At 34.0% G+C, this 22,199-nt stretch overlaps 2 pseudogenes; one reads left to right on the forward strand and one right to left on the reverse strand.

The window, feature by feature from the left end:
- Positions 1–20,492, forward strand: part of LOC149567077 (uncharacterized) — a 36,906-nt pseudogene extending 16,414 nt beyond the window's left edge.
- Positions 13,151–19,681, reverse strand: LOC149567078 (putative protein phosphatase 2C 55; annotated as a pseudogene).
- Positions 20,493–22,199: the final 1,707 nt, after the last annotated feature.

Raw genomic sequence — 22,199 nt, forward strand, 5'->3', positions numbered from 1 at the left:
AAAGATGTTGTTCAATTGCCTCCTACCCCTGAGAAGACTGAACAGAGAGACCATGTTGGGTCTAATGATGAGGAGAGCTCTAGCAGCTCTGATAGTTTAGAAGAAGAGGAAGAACAACCTCAACCTCAGCCCTTGAGGAGATCCACGAGAGAAAGAAAGCAACTAGAAAGGTTTGGTTATTCTATGTTAGATTCCAGTTGTGCTTTTTCTTTGATTACTAACACTGATGAGCCTAGATCTGTGAAAGAGGCTTTGGGCATGGAAGATGTAAGTTCCTGGATTGAGGCTATGGATGATGAGATGGCTTCATTAGAGAAAAATAAAACATGGGACCTTGTACCTTTGCCTAAAGGGAGAAAACCTGTTGGTTGTAAATGGGTGTTCAAGAAGAAATTATGTGCAAATGGCAGTGTTGAAAGGTACAAAGCTAGATTGGTTGCAAAGGGGTATTCACAGGTAGAGGGAATAGATTATGGTGAAATATTCTCTCTTGTTGCAAAGTTGACATCCATTAGATTTTTGTTATCTCTTGCTGCATCATATGATTTAGAGATAGAACAGATGGATGTGAAGACAACTTTCCTTCATGGTGATTTGGAGGAAGAGATTTAAATGTCACAGCCTGAGCACTACATTGTTAAAGGTAAAGAATCCTTTGTTTGTAGATTGAAGAAATCTCTATATGGTTTGAAGTAATCTCCTAGGATGTGGTACCTTAAGTTTGATGCCTTTGTGTTGTCAATTGGATTTGTAAGATCAAAATCAGATCATTGTGTTTATTTCAGAGTTGAAAATGATCGCCTTCTTATTGTTGCATTATATGTTGATGATATGTTGCAGTTTGGGAAGGGTAAGGGTATGATTTCTGATTTTAAATTTCAGTTGTCAGCACAGTTTGAGATGAAAGATCTTGGGGTAGCAAGGTACATCTTGGGTATGGAAATCAGTAGAGATAGGTCTAATAGAAAACTTTGGTTAAGTCAAAGTAAGTATGTGAAGTCTGTGTTGGACAGGTTTAGCATGGAAAATTGTAGACCACTATGTGTTCCTATTCCTATGGGAACAAAGTTATCTGTAGATGATTGTCCAAAATATTCTAGTGAGGTGGAGGACATGAGTAGAGCACCTTATGCTAGTGCAGTTGGCAGTCTTATGTATGCTATGGTCTATACTAGACCAGACATTGCCCAAGCAGTGGGAGTCCTAAGTCAGTTTATGGCTAATCCTGGACGAGTACATTGGGATGCAGTTAAGCGAGTATTCAGATATTTGAGGGGTACATCAGATTACTCCATATGTTATCATGGTAACTCTTCTAGATCTTCGCATTCAGCTTGTATTCATGGGTTTGTGGATTTAGATTGGGCAGGTGATATTGACTGTAGGAGATCCACCAGTGGTTATGTGTTCACTATGTTTGGTGGTGCCATCAGTTGGATGAGTAAGCGACAACCTGTGGTTGCTTTGTCCACTACAGAAGCTGAGTACATGGCTGCTACTCATGCTTGTAAGGAAGCCATTTGGCTTAAGAGATTGTGTTTTGATGTTGGTGTTGATGCAGAACAGATTACTATTTGGTGTGACAGTCAGAGTGTTATTTGCCTTGCAAAGAATCCAACTTTCCATGCTAGAACGAAGCACATTGATGTGCAGTTTCACTTTGTGAGAGATATGGTGGAAGATGGAAAGGTAAATTTGGAGAAGGTAGATACTATGAAGAATGTTACAGATGCATTAACGAAACCAGTGGGCACTGAGAAGTTCAGATGGTGTTCAGAGTCTATGGGCCTTTTGGCCTATAGCGGTTAGTTCCTGTTACGTTCCTGTTGCTCTTACAAGGTGTTCAAAAAGTGGGAGAATGTTAGGAATAAGGTGTCTCAACCTTGTATAATTCCTATTCTTATTATTATTTGTTTTGTAAAATGTATTTTTGCAAATAATATGTAAATGTGAGTGTACATGTCTAGTTGGCATGTTGATCACTTACATGTGTCGGCATCTTGAAGTGTGTGAAGAAGATCATGGCTGAAATGGTTATGACGGATTCCTATGATGCGTAAGAGCTATTTAAGGAATGAGTTATGACAGGTGTAAGAGCATCTTACGACATGAGGCCTATTTGGGCGCCCAAGAATGAGTGGTTGGTGTGTGTAAGAGAATATGCCAAAAATAGGTTGGTATGACAGATTCCCTTACACTTCTCTTGTGACCGCTATTTTTGGCGGATTCTATGACAAGCTGTCATTGTCTATTCAAGGGATGGACGCCCTTTTCTTGGTATTGGATGTACATGTGGCATTGTGCATGTTTCTTGGTGGTTAAGCCATGAAAAACGCCCAACTCCATTATGGGCATTTTTTTGGGTCTTAAGATGTTCATAAAATGAGTATTGCATGTTGTAATGCAATAGTGTGATAGATGAAAGTTTGCAGGTACTGAGGTGCTGCTGGAGTCTTCTATTGTTGCTATTGAACTTGCATTGCAAGTGTATTGTAATCTTGTGTTGAAGATAATACATTGTGCAGGTTCTGGAGGGGTGGGGTTGTTTTACCGAAAGATTTTTCCCCACCGGCAAATCTTTGTGTTATGTGTTCTTTCTCTATCTAATTTCTGTATGTATGGTTGGCTGCAATAATTTTGTTTACATGATATTGAATCTGTAAGTGCAGAAGATTTTAAAAGGATTTGCACCATACTTTCCTTATGAGATTAGTGTAGGAAGTTGTTTTCGCACCTGAGTTTCCTTACAGGTGGGACGTACTGCAATCATTAAAAAATAATCTTTTCAATATATCATGAAATAATACCATAGGTAGTACATGCAATTTTACAAATATATTGTAAATAGAGAACATGACTTACGTTGACAAAGATATGTCAATCATGTGTTTTCAACGCTGGCCCAAAATCACCTTTCATTGATACAAGACTACTTATATTTGCAGCAAATCCTGTGGGGATTTTTTTTAATGACTTCTTTTAATGCATCACTTTTTTGTTTCGTTAATAACCAAGGAAGGGCACTCATATTTATGCAATCTCCATTGCTATTTGATTCAATGAAATCTTTTAGTACATGATTGGATTCATGAATGTCATTACAAATTTTAGCAATTTTTTCCCTATCACGCCTTCCATCCAATATTTTCCATTGTGTCTCTATTACATTCTTTCCAATATGCATAGCATCAAACAAATGCACGATCAAGAGATCCGTGTAGTACAGTAACCTACTAAATTGAGTAGGATAACTTTTTATTCCTCTAAGAAGTTGGTCGATGATGTCTTGACAACCTTCATGAGCATCAATTACATCATTTCTAAATAAAAGACAATATCAAAATATAAATTTCAAACTTCAGACCGCAAACTGGACATTACCTCGGCAATTTCATCGATCGTATTCCAACTTCCATAAATGAGGTGTCATTCTTCTTGGCCTTGATGTTGTCCCTTCTTTCCCATTAAAAAGATGTTTTTCAACAATTTGATACTTATGATTATTGTGGAGAAAGTACCTAAATTCATTGAACACCTGCTTTCCTAAACTTCTTGAATGACGAGATTTCATCTTCAGACCACAAACTAGACATGCGAATTTTTCCTTTGTCTGAAGACCTAAAAGATCATGTACAATTGGATCATGTACAATTATCGTGCACAACTTAAGCATACAACAATAATGTGTAAGAACTATAACAGACCAAAAATATGTGACCTTAACAATATAACATACCAAAAAAATGAGTTAGCCCAGGGGCATCATGTATTGTCCATACAAGCATTGCATGGAATTGAAATTCTCTTTTTCCTATTGGTCTAGAGATGTCATACATAGTGACCCCATTCCATAACTTTAACAACTCGTCAATAAGAGGCTCAATATACACGTTCATATCTTTAACTTGGTACTTACCTAGTTATTGAATGAACATAAACATAACATAATTATTATGACCATTTTGATGCACTGTTTATAAATTAATTTAGATAACTATTAAATGAAAAAATACTTGGTACAATCATTGACAACATTATGTGCTCCCTATTTATGGACATCCAAGGAGGAATATTATTGTTAATAACAAAAATAGGCCACACTAAGTAAACAGATATCTTTGAACAATTAGTATAATTTTGGAAACATTAAAGTTCCAATGAGGTTTTTTTGTGGCAACGCCTTTATAAATGAGAAATTTCACCATAAGCATCCCCCAACAAATTTCTTCCAACTTGAAAGAGACATGTAAGTTAGCATTAATCTTAGAACTCATTTTATTAGTGTTCTTTGTAATAGTTGTCCACGCCTTGTAGATATTTTTCTTCTTGGATCACTCTTACAATGATATTTTTCTCCTTGGATCACTCTTACAATCATATTGAAAAACATTTCAAGTTATGTGAAAGGAATAAATAATATTTTCCTACTAATTGGCAATCACTCCCAATGGTAATGGCTAATGGTATTGAAGTACCTACAATGATAAACTAATCATGAATCTATAAGTATGGCCCCGAAAAAAATTGTTTTGTTACTTATAAAGACTACAAATATCTTAGGATAAGAGAGTTAGGTGAAATAATGGAGTATGTCAAAATTTTACATTTTATTGGCAAGGTTGTAATCTTCTTGGGAATATATTCTCATGAATAACATAAATTTTTGAACTTGTAACCTTTTTTCACAAAAAAAAAAAAAAAAAGCCTCTCTATGTTGAAGTATTCAATTGAGACTTAGGCATTCTAAACCAAAAAAAAATAATAAGTGGTTCTAAATTTAAAAAATTATGATTGGGATTGATTTCAAATTAGATTAAAGATATGTGGAACCTTTTCAAGACATTTTAATGCTTTTAATTATCATATAAGTAAGATGATATCATCTTAACTAATCAATCACCACAAACCATACATTATTATTTTTGTTATATGCTTACATATTAATTCACATTATTGAAGTACATTAGGTTTAGCATTCATAAGAGATTCCATAAAATATTTAAATTTGAGTTTTAAAGACTTACCATAATTGCAAATATGACTTATTAAGGAAGATCAATAAGACTAATGCAACTAATAGTAAGCAATTATTTGCATTATAAATGTTAAAGATATTAAAATTAAATATATGAAATTAAACTTAGTAATCTATGTGTGCTTAGTTTTTAGAATCGATGATGAATAAATAATGTTGGATGATGAACAAATAATGTTTGATGTTATTAAAATCAATTCCTTATTATTAAAAATTGAAATAAGAATTAATATGTTATTAATATCAAATCCTCATTATTACAAATTGAAATAAAAATTAATACTCTTAAATAAATTACTGTATATTTTTACAACCTATACCTATATGTTGTTAACTATCATCATAACTTCAATTGTACGTGTGTCTTATGTCTACTTGTACATTTTGTACTTTCTTGTAAACGTGGCATCAAAGGCTTTGTACAAATGCCCTTGCCAATTCGTAGATGATGATAACCCTTCAAGGGGATATGTCAGTTACTCCATTCATAGTTTGAAATAATTGCAATCATAGTGGTGTTGGTTGTGATGGTCATTTATGCACTATATACACATTAGGTGTGTTCGTGCTTTCAGAGTTTTACAGAAATAAGTTATTCTAATTTAATGTTTCAGTGTCTAGATCACAATTTTTGTTCAATTATTGGTACTATAATCTACCAAATCAACAAAGTTAAATGCAAATGGCTTTTAGTTGAGGCTAGTTTGTTGAGATGGTGAAATAAGATTTCTTTGGTATTGACAAAATTATATACCCTAAGCAAGGAACAACAATTGCCATATTTTGATTATTAAAGAAATTTCTTCACTAGTTGTAATGAGATATAACCAAGCAAATCATAGACAAACAAATTTTCTATTAATGAAGAAGTATTCATTACATATAAAAGCCCTTAAATGGTTTTAATATCATATGAATGAAGCCAAAGCAGTTAATTGTTATAGCAGTGAGGCTCAAAATGATTGCCCAGATGTTGATTTTATTTATTTTTCCTAAAATGCATTTACTGCTCAGGGCTTTAAACAAAAGGTAGTTGCATCACTATCTCTACTAGGCCTGAAAGTTTTTAATGCACTAGCTAATATTGATTAGAATTTTTGTAGATTTTTGCAGGCAAATTAAGAATTTAATGTTATTGTTTATGATTTAGGTAGGAGGAACGAGTATAACTAATTATAGTTTATTGCAATTTTTTATTTAAAGCCTATTGAAAATTTATGTAGTATCTCAATATGATTTTTAGTTTTGAGGTCACATGTCTATGTTATTTGCCAAAACTAGGGATGTTGCATTTGAGAGATCATCTTCACAGATAAACAGTGCTACCATAGCATCAATTTAGAATGATTCATCCTTTTAGGAGCAATTCTGGACATAATTGTGTTTACCAAAGCTATCTTTAGAGAACCTGATTTTTGTGAAAATTGATTCTAGTTACACAGTTTTGACATGTGTCTGTTGTGGTCTCCAATCATACGTACGATAGTAGGAGAATGATCAAAAAATGGACTAAACATTCTGGACTGAGTGTTTATTTTCAATTAGATAGAGGTAGAAAGTAACGAGAATATAGATAGAAAGAAGAGAATGAAAAATGTTCCTATCATCACAAATTTTTTCTCTATATTGCACTGCAATCTAAACATGATTTAAATTGTTTATGGGAATAACAGATGTTGAAGACTGGCGTTCCATTGTTATGTATTGGGTTCATTTTGTTGTGATTGATTTTGTGTTGGAATATTTAATGCAAGAGGTTGTTTGCCCCTTGAGCCAAATGCCCACCTACCATCCTGACGACCCGCCAACAGTCATAAACATTTATTTTGGTAGGTGAGATTTTTGAAATCGAAAATGAGGGGGAAAACATTTTGCAAGTAAGACAAAAGGAATGTTTGATTCATTCATTCAAGAGTCAGAGAGAGAGAGCACAAGAAGTTGAAGTTGAAGAGCTCAGAAGTTGCAGAGAAAGTGATCAGTAGATCCAGTTTGTTGCAGGGACAGAGGAAGTTTATTTCGTGATTGTAGTTGCACGTGCTTCTTTGTGTCATCTTGTAAGTTCGTAGTTTGTTGTTTGATTCAACCTGTTGAAGCAGTGATTGCTCCAAGCATTGTAGTATGCAGCCATTAGAGCTATAAGTTTGAAGTTTTTCCAGTTTGAAGTTTTAGGGTTACTTTAGGGTTTTCTGGTTGAAGCCAAATACTCCCAGATTTTTGTATTAGTTTGAATCAAAGTTGAATAGAAATCAAGCAGGCATACTTGAATCTATTGCTTCTTGTTCTTGCATTTGATAAGTTTATTGTTGAGTAGTTCAAGCTTTGGGTCTTTGGTTTTAATGGTGAAAATATTCACATCATAAGTCTACACTCGGTATTGTTTTTGGTAGAAGTCATTCTTTGCAGTGGCTACCGAGTTCACTCGGTGCCTTCTTCTATCGGGTTCCACCATTTTGTGGCTACTAAGTTGCTCTTCTACCAAGCTCACTCGGCATCCTGTGGCTACTGAGTTGCTCTTCTACCGAGCTCACTCGGCATCCTTTGGCTACTAAGTTGTTTGTTCTTCATTTATTGAGCTCACTCAGTAAACTCTCCTGCCACTTGGTTTTTTTGGCTACCGAACAAATACTGTCACTCGGTAATAGTTGTTGCCGAGCAACTTTTTAGGATAGTAAAATTGATTTTAGGGTTGTTGATGATTGAAATTAATTATTTCTCACATTTTGCAGGTTGAAACCCTGAACCCTTAGCAGCAATTGTTGGATATAGCGTCGGTAGCTATTGGACTTTTAATTGGGAAGAACAAGGTTGGTTCTAAGAGTGGCAAGCAACAACTGGATGCACTAGTGCTTCTGCCAGTGATAGTTTTTCCTCTCCATCTTGATATGGAACAACTAGAGCTGTCATTGGATTTGGAAAAGGGCGAAATGAAGATGGGATATGTTGCTCGTAAACTGCAAATTGTAGTATTGACAACTCCATATTTGTGACGGAGAATGCACAAAGTAAATTGAAATTAAAACTAAAATTATTCTTGAAAGTGTAGACATGTTTTATCCGAAAAACAACTATCTAAGAAGCTAATTATGATGCCAGTAGTGCATTATTTTCTACCAAGTGCCTCTGGTACTATGGCTTCTAAGTTTGGTTAATAAATTGGAAGGTAACTACGGAGTCTCTGAGTGTAAGTCAGTCCTGCAACAACTGGTCTTTGTTTATGGTGAATAATATTTACCTAGAGATTTGATGGAGGGGGCATACTACAAATTTGCACCAAAATATGGGAGAAGAGAATACAGATGCCTCAAAGCCGACAAACATTGAAAGACAATTTAGTTTCCATCATATTTTGGCTTCTTTGGTAACAAGAATATTACATCTGTATTTCTCTTGGGAGGGGTGCAAGGCTAAATGATGGCTCATTACACGCTTCTCATTTCTTTTCCTGCACAGGGTCACATTAATCAACCCATGATGCAACTCACCTGGAAGCTCGTCTCCCATGGATTCCTCATCACTTCTCTCAATCCTGACAACAATCATAAGTACGTGCTCAAAGATAACACTCTGAATTCCTTCTCTAATAACAATAACAATAAATAATGATATATGTTCCCTTTGAATTTCTAATTATTGAAGGCACTGAAAATACAGTGGAAGCGATGGAAAAGGGCATGGGGCCTTCTGTTATTGACAAAGTCATTTAGGAAATAAACTCAAGGGAAGAGGAAAACAAGTTCACCTGTATAATTACAGACACCTGGATATGCTCTGGCAATCGTGTTTGTCCCCGTCGTGAGGAGTTTCGAACAAAGCATTACGAGTTCTTCATTTGAGGGCGATGTGATAGTGGACTTGGGCATGTCCATCATGCGGCTGCAAAACTTGGGCTTATGAAGCCGCACAGGATGCCTTTGTTGCAGCCATGAAGGATCTTCCCAGAGCATTGGGGATCACCATTTTTGACACTTGCTATGATTTGTCGATTCATTGAACTATGAGTGTTCTGACTATAGGTTACTATTTTTAGAACGGAGTCGGTAGCAAGGATGTATTAAATTTGACGCCCTTTGCTGTTAGGACAACTTTAGATTAAAGTTAGGGTAACAATTGAAATTTTTACAAAAAAGAACAGAAAAAAACATAAACATATAGGTAGGAGTGTTTAAAGATGCATAAATATGTGTTATGTTGAATTTGGTATACAACATTACCTTACGAAAAAAGGCCATTGTAGCCAAACATATGTGGGTTATCTTTTAGAGATTCTAGCCCACTTTATATAATTAAACAAATGTGGTGTCTATTTGAAAAATCTCAATTATGTAGGGGTAAATAAAGAAGAAAAATACATGAGTGTCAGAGATGCATGTAAGACACAATTGTATTCAAAATAGAATTAGTTTTTAGAAGTTAAACCTAAAACAACATTTGATATAATAGAGGATGAACAAAAGACGGTTTCGTTGATTACAATAATAGGAATAGTACCAAAAACCTCTATTTTGTAAAAAGTTATATAAGATAATTCATCGATAAACACCAATAGAGGACAAGACAAGAAAATTGTGTTCTATGGACAATTAAGATAGTCTTGAAATGCACGCCGAATAATGGGTGCATTTCCTTCTCTATAATACTCATCAGCATGAATCTCCCTTAGATATGTGCAATAGCTATAATAGTTGAGTTGTTGTCTATTGATTTTGTCCATAACTTCCTCCACTCTGATGATCTCAAATTCTTGAACATCACATGTATGCATACTTGCCACTGTCATTTGTGCAAAAAGTTTAGCACAATTCAAAAAAGCACAATTGGTAAGATTTTGGATTTTAGTTTGGGGATACCCATTTCAATTGATAGACACATTAGATCCAATAGATGGCTGTGGAGTATTGACCTCTGATGTACTACTCAAGATGTCTATTATGTGGTGAGCTTGGGCAGGATTAGCCATGACCAAGAAAGAGAACTAATAAGAACATTTATATTATTAAATGGTAGTTAATTTTATCCATATGTTGTAGCAATGTGCATTTTTGTTTGAACATGTAATATAAGTTTAAATGTATGAATGGAGGATATTGTCAAAAAGATGATGATTTAGATTTAGAAAAAGAGGAAAAACTTAATAAAATATGTCAATACATTATCTTTTTCAGAAGCTCTTTTTTATAATATAAAAACTATGGAACTTACATCTCCAATGTCAAGTATTACTTGAAAAATAATAAACAAATTTATATAATTCAAAATCAATATTAGACATGTACAAAATTACAAGTACACGTTGAAGTGTTAATGTGTCTCTTCTTGTGTCTAGAAACAACAATAACATCCTCCTATTTCCAGATAAATATAATAAATATTTACATGTGGAAGTTTTAAATATGTATTCCTCTTTCTAATAAGGATTTTATGAAGAAACTTCTTCCAATCAAAGATAATCATACATTACACCAGCAAAATGGCTAGTGGATTTTCTCTATGTAAGATACATTGTATTCTCACCCTCTACTAATAGTTTTCTAGAAATCTCAATGTTAAATAGATGATACAAACCATGGATGCCATGACGAGCAATAGCATTATCTTTCCCAAACTACATAGTATCAAAATGTGGTTTGTATATATTTGGATCATTGAATCTAACCTGTCACATCAAGGAATTTGTAAGCATAGCAAATGAATTAAACAAACCAAGCCATCTATATTCAGCTACATGCAGACAACTAGGATTAGAGAAAATAGAAAGCTTCCTACCTGAATAGCTGCATTGGTTCAATGAAAATATCTCAACTACCCATTCTTTCGCATAAATATAAAATTCACTCAATGAGTCGTTACAAGTGATCGGTGACTAAAATAGATAAAATCAGCACTATAGCTAGTCCAATCAAAGCATCAATATTAGAGTTTTTATGCAGATTCCTCATCTACCACCTTATGTAGAAAATGTGAGCATTCGAAAAGCTACTCTGGCCTCCATCATTGGGATTTTAAAAGTTCATTCTTTTAGACTGAGAATGGTTTACCCAATACCTAATTCTATAAATATTTTACAAATATAAACATAAGTGGCGGTTAGGAGGTAATGACAATAGTCAGTAGTTAATAACATTGATCTCACCACCAATTTTGGGCAAGTCCCAAGACTTTTTCCATGCATCTAACTCTCTACACCCTCCCACAAATTCCAGATGGCAATTTTGTTTATTTTCTATAGTATTTTTCTTTTTCTATAATCGTTGAATTCATGGACAACAACAAATATTTCTCTCAGGAAATTAATACCAACAACATGATTGACAGAACTTGTCTATTGTCTCTAAGATTGTAAATTGTTATAACAGTTTGAAATGACCATCAAATCACCCAAATTGTGTTGTATGTTGTGTATTGCTCCAATATCATGAATTCTAGAATGACTTAAATTGGAGTTCCTGACCCTTTGAGTAGTCCTCACACAGTCAACATTATTATTGGATGACTATAATCCTTTTGTATTAGTGCTCTCAACGCCAAAGAAGTTTGTAGTGAGACCTTGTTTCCCATGATGTTGTTGTTGACAAAGTTTTGAAGCATGCTACAGGCATGCATATATGGTGGATTTCACCTATAGATTATGTGGTAAGCTTGTGTAACTATTCTTTTCTCCCTATACATTGGGAAATCCTAAATATTTAATCTACCTCTCATCAAAGAGACAAGTTTTCTAATTTTCTAAGGTTTGGGAGAAAAGAATCTTTATGCTTTAGCCTCTACAAGGAAGAAATTCATTTTAGGGCAAGGACTTTGTCCGGCCTAAGTCTGATTCTCTTTAGGTCTCTTACTTTATACAACTCTGTATATTTATCCTTGAAATCAACCTTCAATGCACATAAACAATTAAGTACTGAATGCCAAAGCAATACTTTTCCCTATATCTACAACTCATTGGAAATGAATTTCATTATGCTGAAATTACAAACTTGACCCATTTTTGTTACCATCCTTAGATATAATTTACCATGTTTTAAGTTTTAATTTATAAGTGATGTCTTCCTTGCCTACAGTGTTGCTTTGGAAATATAATAAGCTTGAAAATCTGTAATTAAACCTTCAATGTTGTTCACAATTACTTTTTTCACTTGCAGCCATCTAATATTTTTCTCCAACGATTCTTTCGTTAGTTCTTTGTACAAACGTATTATATTCAAAAATAATTTATGTTCCTGATGCATCTGTAATGGATTGAAATGAATGTTAAAGTTCATTTAATTAATGTTAGTTGAATTAGCAGCAATTGGTATATGCCTACAAATCTACAAGGCAAGACAAGTAAAGCTTTAAGCCTAAAACAAATTTGGTGCTGGTAGGTGTTAGCCATAGAATATCAGTGCACGATTTTCTAACTCTGTGCTCAAGCATTCTACAAATACTACATTAAAAATATATTTTGATAGAGATATGATTCATCTAAAAATGATAAAAATAATAAAACTAAATGATAGAGATATGCTTCTTTTCAAAATAGTAAAAATAATAAAACTAAAATAGACAAATGTGAACCTGAAAGCTGCAATTGTCTAGCTGGTTGAGTAGGGCAATTAGTGTGTATACGCACATGTGGAAAACCCTAGATTTTAAGCCCTCTCAAAAAATGTACAATCTATTACTCAATGCTCTTGTCAATAAGAAAAACAATAACAATTCTTATATCAGCCACATGCATATGCAGAATGTGTGAGCTCTTTTCAAGCAAATGATCGATGACAATGTTGCTCTTGATATTTTCACCCTTAATGTTATGATTAAAGTTTATGCCAAGTCCTTGCACATGAATGATGATCTCAAAATATTTCATCAGATGGACCTCTATGGATGCACTCCAAATGCACATACTTACAATTATCTAATCTGAGGACTCTATTTGCAAAGTAGGACTATCAATGCCATGCAGATTTACAAGGAAATGATTGTTAAAGGGTTTGCTCCAAGTAACATGGTTTATAACTCGTTGATTAACAATTTGTCCCTTGTTGGGGAATTGGAGCAAGCAATTGGAATCCTCAAGGAAATGTTAGACAAACTGGGAGTTCCAGAGTTTATTACATACAAGACACTTGATCATTGTGAATATTCACTTTTAAAGAAAACACAACTCTTCAATGTATAGCTGTGACATATGAAACAACAACAGTTATGTCATCCAACTTCCCCCCTTTATACCAATAGCCCGCTCTTTGAGCAGCATCAGAAAGAAGTATCTTTATCTTTGTCTAGTGCACGCTACCTTGTAGATACAACAATATTTTTGGCAATTGTCTGAGGTACAAAGTTATCTCCTATAGCCTCAACGACCAGTGCATTCAATTCACCATCATACAAGTTGTCAAATAGTCCATCCATACTAGCAATTATAACATCTCCATATGCCACATTAATGGTGAAGGTTTGCAAGCATGCTTCCCAAATAGGTTTAAATTACTCTAATTAAATATCAAGTGTACAAGTAGAGCTACAAGTCTAATGCAATGAATCAAAAGGCAAATAATAAATGCTTCCATTACCTGAGTAGAACTTGAAAGATCGGCACCATCACCACTTTGAAGCTGAAAACAACAACTAAAGCCATGTTGTTGAATAGGGGACTTGAATAGTGTATGCCCACCTCTTATTACAATGAATCCTCTATCACCTAGATTTGTTGCACGCAATCCCTAGAAATAAAAAATAATGAAAATATAGATATTCAGGTATAAAAGAAAACTTACTTAGAACCAAGAAGAAGTAAATGAGTCTATATCAATAAATCTAGCTATGAGCAACTTTTGCTTTAGAAGTATCTCGGAGATTCGAATCTACAAACAATTTTATGAATAAAAGATGCTGAACATTTATGACAAAAACTAAAAATGATATGTAGGATAATATAACAATGTAGGATACTCGAGAATTTTCTGTTACCTTATCTGAAAGTACTAAAATACAAGCAGTAGAGGATCCTTGTGACTTTGTACTCAAATAGGCCTTCTCTAACACCTTAATAGGATCAATTGAATTTTGAGGCTCCCCTTTAATGGAAACAACAACGTTTTCCATGAGTTCTCTAGCATAATCTCCTGCATTAATGCCCACTTCTACCCACCCTCCCACTCCATCAGCAACCCCAATAGCTTGTTCCTTTGTAAGGATAAAGTGAGCATCTTCTCCACCTCTATCCTCTTTGTCTAGATGTGGAAGGTAGTGTGATCTAAAAACCAATTTCAAAACTTTATTGTCCACAAATGCCTTGAATATTAAGCATAAGAGACCGTGAACAAGACTACAACAAAGTAATGCACGTTTACAATAGTTTCATGAAACTCTATCAAGAAACATGTCATTTGATACTTATATCCAACACAAAAAAATGGTATATAAATGAAGGTGCAAAAATATAGAACACAAGGACCACTCTACTAAGAAATATTTCCCTTATTTGAACAGCTCGTACATAAGATCAATATATGGCAAGCTTTTATCTAGGGCATATATATTGCATGTAATGTATCAACAAGTAGGGAATTTCTGAAAGCATCCCAAACATATATGAAACCATCCAATAGAAGTTGACAAACACCACAACTTGAAGACCAATTTGATCACAAAGAATCTCTATGTGCAGCAAACAAAATAAGCTTAAGTTTCATATGTGAATAATAATTTTGTAAACATAATATGCATGCCTCATCTACTCTCAAAATATGCCACAATTCATAGTGATTATAAAATAACAAAGCTTTTGGAAAATGTGCATAGGATTAAGAAAAATAGGGAATTAATGTATAAAGTTCAATTCAGTATTGAGTCACTGACGGCTTTGACAATTCACATAAGTTTCCATAGCTTTTTATGCACCACACATCTGTTTTTATTAGGGCATCATTTTGAAGCATATATGATAAATATACTATCTAAAACCCATCAGTTCACTGCAAATAATTACCTTGTAACACACTCTCTTACCAATGCATAATTCTTGCTAATTACATGGAATCAGACACCATTAATGATCCATTCACACATACAAACACTGCTTAGTTCTTGCATCAGATAAAATCCCATAAATGGTGGTATCCACTATATATATATATAAAATACAGTTATTGTTAAATCAATTGCCTCTCCAAAGAGCATGTATCAACTTTAATCTATTAATATTCATCTATAAATGTCAAGCAATAACAAGTAATTTTGTTAACCACTTCTACGCAATACTGGTAGTCTCATAAAGCAATTTTTTATTCTAATGATTACCATTTTACCAACTACAAAGTTTTGAATCTACATGCTGAAATTGATATCTAGCTGACACCATTTTGTATGGATCTGATAAAGTTTCAAGTGAACAAGACCAATGAAGGATTTCATTCCTTATAAAAGCACTGAATTTCCTTACTGTTATTGACTTGAGATCCACAAGAAGTGATTACAATACACTACAAGTCTAGGAAAAGCAAGATACAGGATCCATTATTATTTTCCAACAACAAACAATAAACATTCAGCAGATTCAGAACATCACTGCAACACTTTCCAAAGTCATTAGCTGAGCTGCCTTAGCAAATCACTTTGAAATTTCCAATAGGTTACATGGCTCTGAATGTGTCCTTGCCAAATCATATCCTTTTGAATGAAAACAACTATTTAGCAACAATTAAATTCATATTTTAGGTAGCTGTAAAATTTGTAACTTCTCAAGCATACCGTAGGTTTACACTTCAGACCTAACTGCCATAATGCTTTTACTTCAAGTTCAAACAATTAAAAAGAACCTTAGACACATCTTGAAAAGTAGCTAAATCCCACATAACCCCCAGCCATGGCCCTTCTTAAAATGATAATATACCTCTCAAAGCATGAGAAGCCCCTGCACAAAGCTGATAAAAGATGCGATAAGATCATTTCCCTTGAGCCTGTTGCACAATTCTCAACTACACATGAGATAAGATCATTCCCCTTGGTGAAACAAAGATTTAATTTGAGTCAAAGGGGGCAAAGGGGAAATTTTTTTATTATTTAAAGAAAATCTAGTCAGAGGGAGACGGAGTTCCTAAGAAAGTTTTGTCAACAGAAAACATAAACTCAGAATGCCTACTAAGATCAATTTAAACAATTTCTATGTTTCAAGTTTCTTTATTGTTGCAATGCAAGCTTTTAGGAGTTCCTCTTTTAGCATTTTCATAAAGTTGACTTCCATTTATTTAATGGACTCTTCTACTTTCTTTAATAAGAAGGGTGTATGGTCTAGGAAAAAACTTGATACAGTTGCATATGTTAACCCTTCCTTTATAGAGAGGCCATTCAATTTATTGAGAAAGGTTAAGGGAGCGATAAGAATTGCAAAGAATTGTTGAAACATGTTGCTTATGAAAATTTAAAATTGACAAAATTATTTTCACTTGAGAAAGAGAATTGAAGCAACCATGGATAATGCCTTGCCATTACATGGTAAGCCTACTCCGAACTGAACAATTATAAGTCAAAATGAATTATCAAGAGGTGAATATGAGCATTCTTACACTCAAATGAAGGCACATTTACTATATATATGGTGAGAAGATTTGCAACAGAGGTCAAAAAGTAGTTGAAGAATCATCATCATCATCATCATCATCATCATATATATATATATATATATATATATATATATATATATATATATATATATATATATATATATATATATATATATATATATATATAACACGGTAAAAGTTTCACCATAGTTGACACAATTTATAAAGCAATCATTTAATCCCATATAGCTATATTTTGAAAGAAGTGCCCACATTTTGAAATACATAAAAAAAATATAAAAAATTGTGGCCTACATAACAAGAAACAATTATATTAGAGATTAACAATGTGAATAGTAGCACATTATTCTCAATGTTCTTTATCCCCGGGCTTAATGATGTAGGTCATTTTCTTTGACTTCTTTGTCGACTAGTCCTTGGCCTTCTCAATACATAAGCAAATAGAAGGATTTAACACTAGGCACCCCATTTAAGTTGACAAGAGAATGACGTGACAAAGAATATCTAGTTAATGCATACAAGTTTTGGTATGTGGAGAAAATCCTAAAAGCTATGGTACTTAAGAGTTCTATTACTTTCGATTTCTATATTCATATTTGAGTTTTAATTTCCAACTTACCAACAAACTTGTTAAAGCTAAAACACTGAAGAATGTTTCATATTGAGAAGCTCCTTCTATATGGCTCTGCAATAAGAGCAAACTAGAAATTAGCTTTGGACAGCCAAGAAATTTCATACCATCAGGCACCATATAATACCACCAAATAAGTGTTCAGCAGAAAGTGAAGGCATGTTTTTCATAGAAATTCAAATCAACCATTAGGCATTTTAGAGACACTGCATTCAAGTAAAATGAGAGACCAAGAAGGAAATGACATATATGGCTTTTAGTGACACTACCTTCAAGTAAAATGAGAGGCCAACAAGAAAATGACATATGGCGATGCCTCCTGATGAGGCCTATTGACAAAACAATAAAACATGTTAGTTCTCTCCACCATTGAATCTATGTTCCCAAATGACACAATACAAAATTGTGATAACTGCAAGATTTTTCTCACCATAAGGAGAATACGTCGACTAGCTTTGTCCATTTGGCATACAATAAGCCCAATTGTGAGCACTTGTAACATTATCCTTTATTCATAGGAAACATGAGACTAAATCATGATAAACAAATTCATGTAGGTTTTCAAGAAAATAACTAAACCTGAACGGCACCAAGTCCAAGTGATGCAGCACTAGCATATGAAATCCCTGCAATTTTGAGGATAGCACAAATTGTAGCTTAGTGCTTTGTTTAAGAAACAAGATTGACATAGACACTATGAACCCAAAATCACTTCCATCTCGTTGACTTTAAATTTCTGAGATAATTCTCTGTTGCCAAAGGCTATAGCAAAGTGTGCTATAGTTTCGATAGTTTATAATATGATAAAATTGAACATTAATAAGGACATGATATAGAACCTCAACTTTAGATACCTATAGGCTAGAACTCACAAGCAGATTTGAAAATAGAAGTGTTGTAAAACATAATACCATTAACTCCACTTAATTGCTGAAAGTAGCAACCCAATACCAATCTACAATGTCCCATTTCAAGACAATATCAGCATACAAAATTGTGAGTTTTTCCCATTTTGGAAGAATGAAGTAGTTGTTGACCTATAAACTTGCTTGGGTAAATTGGCCAAAAGGGGAAAACTTAAAATGTAACTTACAGTGAGAGGAAGGGCATATCTCTGCTCAAAGAGCTCACATAATTTGATTCTACTTTGTTGACTATTCATCTCCATGACGCTCTAGACCTCATAATATTTCCATTAGTTAGACAAGCTTCTATCATTTTAGAGGTGACATTAACTAATAGACAATTAAATCCCAATCACAATAGGAAAAGCTTAAAAAACAAGCAAAATCTATAGAAAAGCAGATGACTCCTCAAACTAGTAGAATATTGAAAACACATTAAGAAGTTTGATGATGCAATTAATGGAACAGGCAAAAAAAATGCAGTTCATTTTGGAGAAATCATAGCACCTTGATTTCAACTGCTTCAAGGGAGACATCAATATCAAATCCTGAGAGTGCTTGTAGTGAAGCTTCAAAATTATCATTACCAACTTTTGCCTGCACTCAAGTAATCATAAATTTACCAAATAAGTTTCTTTGTATAGTATATGTCATTTTAAAATTGTAGGCAAAAATTAAATAATATCATTTCAAAATGTATCTATATGTGAAATATGCTCACCAACCATCTAGGGGATTCTGGGATGAAGAAGAGATTGAATACCAAAAGAGCACAAGGGATCATACCTGCCCAGCTAAAGTTGTCAACCTATCATTTCTTTCATAAAAGTTAAAAATCTAATTTCTTTTTTTTAATTCACCCAGCAAAAGCTTAAATAAAGGGTACTTGCAACTACAAGAGGACACCATGAAAGGAACAAACCAAATAGATATGCCAGCATAATACCAATTGTCAGAGAAAGCTGTTGAAAAATCAACTAAGTATAAGATTCAAAACTTTATCAAATTATGCTTTATATTAGGACTATTATCATGATTAATATAGGAAAGAATTTTGAGTATACAAAACATACCTAATTTACTGCCCCAAGACCTCCTAGCAAAGGCTTTGGTGCAATCTCACTATTGGTGGCTCTTCGGTATATCCAACACAACAGACACATGTAGCATTATATAAGACTGTGAGTTTATGATTAAACTCAGTAAGGCTCCTTATACCTTAATATATATCCTCGTTCCTTTTACTCCATAACAGCCAAATAATTTCACAAAACAGAATAGACCAAAAAGGATAAACTTGTCATCAAAGAAATCAATGAAACCAACAAGTATTTCAAACCATGAGAGGCCAAGACAAGTGCTCCAACTAAGGGGGGACCCAAGAAATATGGACCAAACATGAATAGCAAAAGGGCACTCAAAGAACAGGTGATAGAGGGACTCCATGGATGAAAAAATAGAGCAGACAACAGGGGCAAGACCAATAGATGACAATGCATCACCCACAACAACCCTCTTAAATGAGACTTACCACACGAGATAACATTTGTTAGGTTCACCACTATTGCAAAACCTATTAAACACAAGGGACCATCTAGAGACAGTTCAATAAATGAATGACCCCATCACGCTCTACACTGGTGTGACCTATGACAGGCAGAGCATTAAGAAGTGGATGTTCGCAATGGGGAACAACACCTGGCCTCTCACAAAGCAACCCCTTCAAAAAATCGAGCTCACACCAAACCACACACTATGCCATCTCATCCAATACCGGTGCATTCTCAACTCCTCTATAGGAGTCCAACAGATTTCTATGCCCCAGTCGCCACTTGATGTAGATTGCCTCGATAAATTGTTGCAAGACATGAAATCATTTCAATTGAAAGCATTGAAGAAGCTTAGATCTGTGGCCGATGAGAGTGAGAGCAACAAGCAGTTCATCGCATTGTCCGTTGCGCCGGTTGCCCTAATCTCCATCATTGAAAGCTATTTCGCAAAGAGTGATGAAGAAGAGGGTTGTTGCTACCTTTCTTAGCATCTGCGGAATTTTATTTTTTGTTATGACCCGAGTTGGTCGAAATTTTGACCAACTTGAGAAAACTTAGGAAATTTTCAACCAACACGGGGATGAAAACAAAAAAAAAAAAAAGATGAAATCATAGCTTTGGTCAAAAATTTTGGTAGAAAAACAAGTGCAAATGTACTAGTGTGTTGACGAACTTTGCAGAGAAGGCAAGGGGTTGGAGCCTAAAAAATTGTTGCTTGAATTTCGCCAAAAGGATCATTCTCTGGATGGGATTTCTTATAGGAAACTACTCAATCACTTGCATTCAAGGATTGAGACAATAGATTGAAAGGGATGAAATGCCTTGGTGATTGAAATGCTTTTCTAAATCCATTGCCATTCTGCATGGTCAGATGGAAGAAATAGCAGGCTGGTGGTGTGCACAATACTTTGCTTGAAAAAAGTTTGGTTAGCCATTAAAGAAACTCCAATCTAGTCACCATGGTAGATTCTTGGAAAAGGGTTTTAATGCTAATGCCTATCCTATATGGAAGGAAGCAAAATACCATATTTTCTATGATGAAAAAGAGTCAAAGGTTTTGGGCTTGCCTAAACAAGGGACATGTTTGAAACAAAATAATGTTTCCAGAATAGATCCAGAGAAATGATAAGTTGATAGCCAATAAGTTGAGGGTCATCAATTGTAAAAGTCTAGCCATAACTATTGGTGGCTCTATGTAATTGCCTAAACAAGGGACATTTTGTTTGAAACAAAATAATGTTTCTGGAATAGAGTCAAAGAAATGATAAGTTGATTGCCAATAAGTTGAGTTTAATCCATTGTCAATGTTTGATCTTAACTGTTGTTGTCTCTATGTAAGATTTTATGGTTTATTCTTATGCAAAAAACTAAAATGCCAAGTACATTGTTGCAGAAGTTCATGAATTATGTGGAAGACTTAGTAAGTACAAATTTAATGATTTTTTTGTTAATTATGTTTCAACTGGTAATTCAATAAGTATTGAATTGTTGTTTTCCTTCTTCATTAATGGTAAATTGATTGAATATCTAGACAATCTTCTTTTCTTTTGTGTTTCATTTTACAATTAGCTATTGTTGTAATGTCATATTGTACTATCAAAAAGAGTTGATCTTTCTTTTGTTTCTTGTTATTTTCATCTTTGAGCTTGTTAATAAATTATTGAATTGAATGTACTTTGTTTTATGGTAATGGAGTGATGTAGCGAGAATCCGAGGGTACCCCTACTAGAGGTAATCTAAATCCCTGCAAATAACCACATAGCGGACACATAAAAACAATGCAAGATCTAATACCAATTCTCAACACTTTATTCACATAACAATTGTTTACATGTAATGAGTCCGGTTGTAAGGCCTTTCGAGTTAGGGCCAAATACAATAGCAATTACAAAATTAGTTCTGCAAGATCCCTCGAAATCCACCTCAAATCCTAGCTAGTCCAGATTCACACTTTGGAAGAAACCTCCAAGGAAGATCTCTTTTCAAGGTAATGCTACTCATTCATGCATTACTTTCTCCATGACATCCACTTTTGATATCAAACGTCATGCTTAATTAGTCGTCAAAGTTATAACTGCTTAATAAAAGTAACCCCTAACGTACTAAATTATAGATTCAATGAATCCATGAAATGCCTGGTGGAGGACAACACACGGATGAAAAACAATCTCCATTTTGGTTTCCTTCTGACCAATATAAATAATATTTTGCAAATAAAGCCTATGCAAAATGAATACAAAATTGACAACTTAGTTTTGGTGACATAAAAAACTAAAATTGTTCACACTCAAAACTGCAGGTATTAAACACCATGTCTATGGAAACTATTGTTTATCTTTTCAAATACTGTATGTATCAGGTCATGTTTCAGCTATGTAGGACATTGCACATTCTGACCATTAGGAAAAGCATATGACAACTATTGCTAATGCTTTGGATTATATAAATGTATGTTGCTGGTTTTCAAAAAAATCTTGCTCATCTTGTTATAAAGGAAATTTTAATTGATGTGAT

Source organism: Cupressus sempervirens, chromosome 3 (genome assembly GCF_028749045.1).
Source record: "Cupressus sempervirens isolate cs-2001-9-10 chromosome 3, ASM2874904v1, whole genome shotgun sequence".
NCBI classification, from domain to species: Eukaryota; Viridiplantae; Streptophyta; class Pinopsida; order Cupressales; family Cupressaceae; genus Cupressus; species Cupressus sempervirens.